The following is an 8,533-nucleotide window of genomic DNA, read 5'->3' on the forward strand; positions in this document are numbered from 1 at the left end:
AAAAAAAAAAAAAAGCTCAACAAGGAGCAGCTTGCTAAAAGGCTTAAAGCTATTCTGACTGAATTCATTGGGTTTTTAAGTAGTAATTTATTATAAAGGTTACATGCATACTTCCACATGAACTTCTTATCTGACTATTGTAATTAGCTCGTCTACATGAAACAGCTGGCTGGCAGAACTTCAAATGGTATTTCCTTGGACTCTTTGGGAAACAGAATAGACAAAGCTTTCACTTTGTGTCAAAATTACACCTTTATTTTTAACGTTTTAAATGCCCTGCTTGCTTTGTGTTTTGAGGGAAAAACCAAACGAAGTGAAGCAGAGTCCCCCAGAAATGTCCTGTCACAGCTAATCAGTCAGCCTCCTTTGAAATAGCAAGGACAGTCAACAGGAAACTGTTAAAAGCAAATCCTCACTGAAGGGAGAAGGGACCAGGCACCAAAGGAGACTCAGACTGAACAAGTAGTAACTTGTTCTGGACTCCATCTCTTCTCAGCCTGATCCTTCAACTCTGAAACTTGAAACGGAACCACAGGGTGGTGTCTACTTTGTGGCAGAACCACAGGGTGGTGTCTGCTTTGTGTGCACTCATTGCATTAGCTAAAGTTACGGATCATGTCTTGTGTATGATAAACAGCTTCTGTTACATTTAAATACTTGAAAATATTCTCCCATTTGCTTTTAGATACACACATATTCATACACACATACCCACACATTCATATACACATATACATATATACACACATACACATTCATACACACATTCACATATATACCGACATACATGCACACACACAGTTATACACACGTATGCATGTCTACACACACACACAAATACGCACACACATGCATGCACATGTTTCTGGTAGAGGACGTTGTGATAAGAATGTGTCAGTCATGTGTGTATCATTCTTTCCCTCATGTATAAATAAAGGCTAGATTTCCAGACACGATGATTGCCCAGGATTGCCACATGAAGGCACTGCTTGAGATCACATCCTACAAACATATCCTTTGTAAAAGTGCCATGACTGGATATGTCTGTGTAGCTAGGCTTCTCCTATAAATTGAAGGGTTGCCAGGACACAGCCGAGAACCACAGATGGCTGGGAATCTCGAGTCATGTCTAGCCCAGGGCAGCAGTGACCCAACTTGGTGAAAGCCAGGTCATGCTTCAGAATCCAGTTCTCGGGAATCGGCAGCAAGGACCACAACTGTGAGGGGCATCTTGGAGGAGTCAGGCTTATCTTCGTCTATGGGAGAGTAGAATCTACATATTCACATCCTTCCCACAAAACACTTCTCCTTAATCTCAGGTTCCACTTAAGAGTCTTGAAAAAAGTACCTAGAAGTCATACATCTCGGCATTAAGGCCATACATGATGTGCCTGTTGATTATGGTTTTGTCATCATGACCAAATACCTTGGAAAGCAACTGTGAGGATTATTTTGGATGTCAATTTGACACATCCTAGAATAACCTGAGATGATTCTCATTGTATTGTGTAAGCTGGTAGTTCCTCTAGAGAGCCCTGACAACATAGTGCCTTAAGGAAGGAAGGAAGGGAGGGAAGGAAGGAAGGGAGAAAGGAAGGGAGGGAGGGAGGGAGGAAAGAAGGATAGGAGGAAGGAAGGAAGGGAGGGAGAGAGGAAGGAAGGAAGGAAGGAAGGGAGGGAGGGAGGAGAGGAGAAAGGAAGGAAGGAGGGAAGAAAGGGAGGAAGGAAGGGAGGGGAGGAAGGAAGGAAGGGAGGGAGGGAGGGAGGAAGGAAGGAAGGGGGGAGGAGAGGAGAAAGGAAGGAAGGAGGGAAGGAAGGGAGGAAGGAAGGGAGGGGAGGAAGGAAGGGAGGGAGGGAGGAAAGGAGAAAGGAAGGAAGGAGGGAAGGAAGGAAGGGAGGAAGGGAGGGGAGGAAGAAAGGAAGGAAGGGAGGGAGGAAAGAATAAAGGAAGGAAGGGAGGGAGAAAGGAAGGAAGGAAGGGAGGGAAGGAAGGAAGGAAGAAGGGGAGGGAGGGAGGGGGAAGGAAGGAGGGAAGGAAGGAAGAAAGGATACATTTTGGCTCACGGTTTAGGGGCACATTCCATCTTGGTGGGGAAGGTGTGGTAGTGAAGCCTGAATTGATGCAAAAAGCAAGAGGAATTTTTTGTTCCAGTGCACTAGGGACCCCACACAACTTCTTCAGGGAGCTTTTATACTGTTTTCAGGGCAGCAGCCATTAGGCACAATGTGATTGGCAGAACAGTGTGACTTTTTAAATTGATTGGTCTTCAGGGAATCAGGTAACAAGGACTTCCCTTGTCTGAAGGTGGGCAACATCTGTCCTCCGGAATGTGTCCTCACCTGCAGGTCCATTCCCACCCTGTGGTCTGAGGAATGTTAATTAGCCTCTCCCTTCTGGAGGAGCAAGTGTTCCACGACCTTCCCAAAGTTCCTGAGCTGACCTTTTCAACTTAAGACTATGGCAGCAAGAGTCTGAAGCCTTTTGCTCACCCCTCTGTGGATCTGGAACATGGTGTCGAACCAACCTAAAAACCCTAGTCAGCCCTCCAGGGAACCTCCTCTTCCACTCACACCCCACTTCCTAAAAATTCCACAACACCCTAAACAGTCACCATCTGTTTACCAAGCACCTGAACATGCAAGCCTATGGAAGACACAAAAATATCAAATAAGTAAACATTTAAAATATAGGTCTCTGAGTTCTGTGTTGCTTGTGAGCCATAGTGGAAAGGAGAATTCTTGCCTGTCATCTTAGAACAATTCTTTAACTCTGAATGCCAAATAACCATAGCCACACCTCCCATAACCACACTTCCCCCCATAGCCATGCCCCTTTAACCACACCCCACAACCACACTTCCCCCCGTGGCCACGCCCCCTTTAACCACATTTCTTCCCAGAGCCACACCCCTATAACCACACTCTCCCCATAGCCACGCCCCCTTTTGCCACACTCCCCCATGACCACACTTTTCCCCATAGCCTGTGTAGAGAGCTGATAGATTGATTCTTCTCTGAAGCTTTTGGTTTTTTTTCCTCCCTAGTTAAGACTCACATCATCAAAACCCAAGGCAGCAGAACTCTTGGGAAGCCCATCAAGGTGGGGCTGAGGATCAGTTCAAATTCTAAGGAGAGATATAGTGCTTCATTGTTCAGCCTTAGCAAAGATAATGCAGCATGCTTGCCCCCAGAGCACAAGGTCTAGACTTTTACACCTGGCTGAAACAGAGACACGTATCAGTCTAAGGCTAACCCACTTTGTACTGGACCACACACGGATGAAGTGTGAAGCATAGGGATTGAGGTAAGGACTGAGTCCACCGACGTCGGACATCATTCATTCTCATTCCCAGACTTCCTGTTTGCCAAATCACCAAAGTGTGTGAGTTCTGTAGGTTAGATGTCCAGAAGTGGTGTAGCTACCGCACAAGGTAATTCTACTTATACTTTATGTTTCATCAGAAAACTTTATGCCCATTTCCATAGTGGTTGCAACTCTTTCCACCCCTGCCAACAGCACGGAAGAGCGCTTTCCCACCTGGCTCTCACCAGCGTGTGTTTGTCGCTATCCTTGCAGGGTTGAGTAGGTGAGAGGGAATCGCCATGGTTTATTTTATTTTTTTCATAATGCTGCAGGCTAAGGATGTTGAATATTTTCCCACATACTTATCGGGCACATTAAACTCAATTTGAAAAGTATCCAGGTCACATGTCCAGTGACTAATTTGCTTTTTCAGTGCTTGGGCTCCTCAGGCATTTTTGGATGTTAAGCCCCTGATGGATGGATACCCGGCACACTCCCCCAAAGCCTCTCTCCCGTTATGGAGGCTATCTCTTCACTCTATGGACTGCGCCATTTGCTATGCAGAAGCGTTTTAAATTCAATCCAATGCAAGTTGCCAGTTCTGGCTGCTCCTTTCTGAGCAGATGCAGTCTTCTTCAGAGAGTAATTACCATAAACCAGAGTGATGTAATCCTTGTATGCTCTTCTCTACTATCTCCAACACTTCTGTCCTTTTCTTCTGTTTTTGTGTGTCTAAATGTGCATGTGCGTGCATTCACATATGCATACATTCATACATGCATGCACCAGGTGTCTTCACCTACTCCTCTTCACCTTCCCACTGACCCTCAATAGGTTGTCTGGCTAGTGAGTTCCGTTGATCTATCTGCCTGGCACCCTGTGTCCACTGTAGGGATTATGGATACGTACCCTGCTCCTAGCTTTGTTGTTTGTACGTGGGTGCTGGAAAGAGGAACTCATATCCTCATGCCTGTGCAGCAAGCACTTCGCTGATTGATCAGTCTTCCCAGTCCATCAGTGTCAACACCCAAGTACCCATGTTTACCACTGCAGTATTCACAATATTATGAAATTATATATATATATATATACATACATATATATATTATCAGATTATGAAATTATTTTAGATGTCCATAAATGGATGGGTGGCTAAAGAAAATGTGGTATGTATACACAATTATTCAGCTAGAAAGAACAAAATTATATCACCTGCATGAAAGCGGATGGAATCTGAGACCATTGTGTTCAGTGAATTAAGCCAATCTTACAAGAACAAGTAGCCGATCTTTTCTCTCATATCTGAGATCTAGGAAAAAATAAAAATGCAAAGGGGGCCATTGGGGATGTGGGAGGGGAGAGGGAGATCAGCAAGGGGGCCAGAGGTTGGGAATAGATCAAAGGACATTATGTAAGTATGGAAATGTCACCAGGAGCCCTTTGCTTCATGCAATTAATAGATGCTAAAACTAAGGGTGTGAGATGGGCTTCGGCTTCCCTGTTTCTGAGATGCCTTTGGAGAGTACAATTGTACAGAGTTGGAAACTGAGAGCTTAATTACAGCAAAATACAGTGGTGTGGGAGTCAGCCGTCAGCCGCAGAGATACCACAGTGCATTTTCTTTGTTTCTGGCTTCGGGTTGAATGCTAACCCTCCTCCTTCTCCTCTTCCTCCTCCTCCTGCTGTACTTTCTCTGTTTTCATCCAAAAAAAAAAAAAAAAACCCAAAAAACAAAACAAAACAAAACAAAAACCAGAGAGTGGAGCTTGTGTGCAAAACATCACTATTCTGGGACCTCATAGTAAGTAACCATAGTTCAATGACTCAAGGAATAAAGCAGAGCGTTCAGAAAGTCAATAGTGGCTCCAAGAAAGCCAAAGGGTTTCAAGGTAGGCAAGGTCTTTAATTGCCATAAATTGCTTTATTTCAGTCAAAATGCTCTGATCTCAAGAAGCAGTCCCCAGAAAGGTAAGTTCCAAAGAAGGAACATGTTAAAATCTAGTGGTTAGATTTGTGGAGGAATGGGAGGTGGACTCTCCAAATTGGAGGGTCCTGTTACTGAATACTTTCTTGTTTTCTTTTTCTTGTGCATATGTGTGTATTCCTGGTGTATGTCATGCATACAGGTAACCACAGAAACCAGAAGGGGGCATCTGATCTCTTGGGGCCGGAGTTACAGGTGGTTGTGAGTCATTGGATGTGGAAGCTGGGAACTGGTCCTCTGGAAGAGCAGGTGATCTTACTTGCTGGGCCACCTTTCCAGCCCCTCCCCTTGAATAATTTCTATTCAGAAAAACTGTCTCTTCCATGTTAAAGAAACTCACCGATCAGATGGACAACCTCATAGTGCCTTCTACATTTGGCATTGTATGACTTATGCATGCTCTTCAATTCTTTTGTAATTTTATAAGATCTCAAATATTTGTGGTCTCTAGAGCAATCGAAATTACAGGAACATAAAATAGAATGGTAGCTTCCGGGCTCTAGGGAGGGAGAGAAAGATGATGGTTGTCTGAGATGTATAGAATCTCAGTTTTGGAGGAAGATAAAGCTCTACAGATCGGGTGTGCACACATTGTATAAATGTAGCATTAAGGTGTGTCTGTCTGTCTTGTGGCTTACCTATTCTTAAAGACACTTAACTTTTGGAAAACAGACTTGCTATTCATTACTTCACTGACCAGTTGCCAAGAATGGCTGATTTATTTATTAAGTACCCTTTCTCACGGTCCCAAAGATAACATGAATGAAACACAAGCAGACACTGAATGCTAGTGTCAAATATACAGAGGAAGCATGGCTGAGCTCAGGTGAGTCCTGAAAATCGTGGTTTGGTATGGAGTGAAATACACACTAGCCAGCATTACCACACAGTGGGTGGTAACTAGTATGGATATAAATAAAGGGAAAGGCAATGGGTTAATGGCTTAAAATGTTGGTGCATCTTCTAAGAAGGCCACTCTAATGGCAATATCACAGTAAGAATAGTATTAAGATGTGAATGATGACGATAATGAGCAGCCCTCATTGGTCTGAAATCCCTGCTATTTACTGGGAAGGAAGCATTCCTTAATAATATTAGTCATGTTTTGAATCTGGTGTGTGAAGCTTAGAGAAATAGTTTGTAGTAGCTCTGCTTTAAGTCCCAGATCGCAAGTGATGAGTGGCATTATTCTAGTCCTTTGTCAAGGAAGGGCGTTGTGGTGGGAGCCTGGGATGATGCAAATCCACTCACCTCACGTCCAGGGAGCCAGAGAATGCAGAAGCCCACAATTCCCTTGGATAGCATGTCCCTGGTGAGTTAGGACCCACCTATAGGCTCAACCTCTTATAGGTACTACCATATCTGTACAGTGCCCCACTAAAGTCAGTACACGAGCACCGAGGGAACTTTCTAAATCCGTTCTGAAGCAATAGAATATTATCGTTGCTCTTTCTGTCTTCCCAAGAGGGAAATCTGCGGAGGAGTTCACAGGCCTGATATAAGAATGCAGTGCGACTACGGCATCAGAACTGCTTCCCCCGGAATGTGAGCAACTCTGGGAGGAAGGTCTTCTTTGGGCTCATGGTTTCAGAACACCATAGCAGGATGTCCACTGCCACCTGTGGCTTTAGAGTATTGGAGACAAAAGGCCAAGCATTTTACCCGCGGACAGACAAGAAGCAGAGAACATAGGCTAGAACCAGGGGCAGAAGAGGTCAAAGGCCCCTATTCCTACCAGCCAGGTGCCACATAGTAAAGACGCCTCAGTCCTCCCAAACAGCGCCACCTGCTGGGGCTGTCAAAACATGCGCGCTGTGAGTCTTCTGCATTCAAATTCTAACTAAAGTGAAAACTTCTAAGGGCTCCTTGGAGAATGTAGAAGTGGGGGAATTTGGAAGGATGGGAAAGAGCTTTGGACTCCTAATTTCTTACTTAACACGCCAAACACTTTCCTTCATTTTAAGATATCCGTTCTACTTCAACGAAGATGTACAAGGCAGGTCGATGCTAGTTATTTTAAAGCTCTGTTGTGTGAGAGACTTGGCCTCATCTTCTCTACACAGAGCCATATCAGGGGAAATGCCACAGAAAAAAAGTCCGATAAGAGTAATCTCTGCCTCCGGCAATGTTTTTCTGCTGAATCTGAAAGAGAGAGAAAAGAATACATCTCTATCGGTGACAATGGAAAGAGAACAAATTCACAGAGCTGGGGTCCTTTGTCAGAGACACATAAAGCAGTAGAATGAACGGGTGATCCATGATCGCGTCTGACACAACAGAAGCTCTTCTGCAGCCAGGAACTGAGCACAAAATTACACTGGGGTGGGGCTTGTGCAAAGGCTCTTAGCTCTCTTGATGTTCCTAACATGACAGAACATAATCAGATTCAACAGTGCTCACAAAAGCCAGCTATTGGGAGAGAAATTCAGAGCAAGCCCTGCCCCTGCAGGAAGATTAAATCTGCAGCCGGGCTCACCCGGGCGATGGCCTTCAGAAAGAATTTTTCCTGAAACACTTCCTGTTAAGGGGGTTTTCCACCCCAAGTCATTTTCCATTTTATCCTCATAACAAATATGCCATAGCCGCAAGGCGGGTACTATTAACTGTATTTATCCAAAAAAGAAAGAAAGAGAGAAAGAAAGAAAGAAAGAAAGAAAGAAAGAAAGAAAGGAAGGAAGGAAGGAAGGGAGAGAGAGAGAGAGAGAGAGAGAGAGAGAGAGAGAGAGAGAGAGAGAGAGAGAGAGAGAGAGAGAGAGAGAGAGAGAGAGAGAGAGAGAGAGAGAGAGAGAGAGAGAAAGGAAGGCAGGAAGGAAGAAAGAAAGAAAGGAAAAGAAAAACCTGTCTAGGCGGTCTCCTCTTGAGTTCAGGGAGTTCACAATAGGATGCAGTGGGGGCTGCACCGGAAGTTGGAATGCATCCCACTGGTACTTTACCCATTGCTTCATTAAGAGAAAGCAAACAGGAGAAAGGAATATGACTTCTCACAGCTCAATGGCGGAGGAAAGTAAATAAGTGGAATGTGAAATGTCCCTGAGATTCGCCAGAGAAAAAACAGTTCCACCATTTGAGCCAAGCTTCTAATTAAATATTAACCAGGATGGGCTTTGGTCAGGACCACTCCCTGGGATTCCCAGGTGAGTTTTGCAGGGGCTTATAGGGATTAAACCCGTAGGGCACGATTTTTTCCCACGAGGCTTTGTTACTTTCTAAGAACTACAACTCCCAGCATTCCAGGAAGTTACTTG

The 8,533-nt window shown here is 44.5% G+C and overlaps 1 long non-coding RNA gene across 1 annotated transcript; it reads right to left on the reverse strand.

Annotated features, from left to right (window-relative positions):
• Positions 1-7,212: 7,212 nt before the first annotated feature.
• Positions 7,213-8,260, reverse strand: LOC116098410. The gene is made up of 2 exons (XR_004121835.1): positions 8,127-8,260; positions 7,213-7,430 (listed from the first exon to the last, which is right to left on the reverse strand). It is a non-coding gene; the product is annotated as an uncharacterized LOC116098410 (long non-coding RNA).
• Positions 8,261-8,533: the final 273 nt, after the last annotated feature.

This window comes from Mastomys coucha, unplaced genomic scaffold, assembly GCF_008632895.1.
Source record: "Mastomys coucha isolate ucsf_1 unplaced genomic scaffold, UCSF_Mcou_1 pScaffold20, whole genome shotgun sequence".
NCBI classification, from domain to species: Eukaryota; Metazoa; Chordata; class Mammalia; order Rodentia; family Muridae; genus Mastomys; species Mastomys coucha.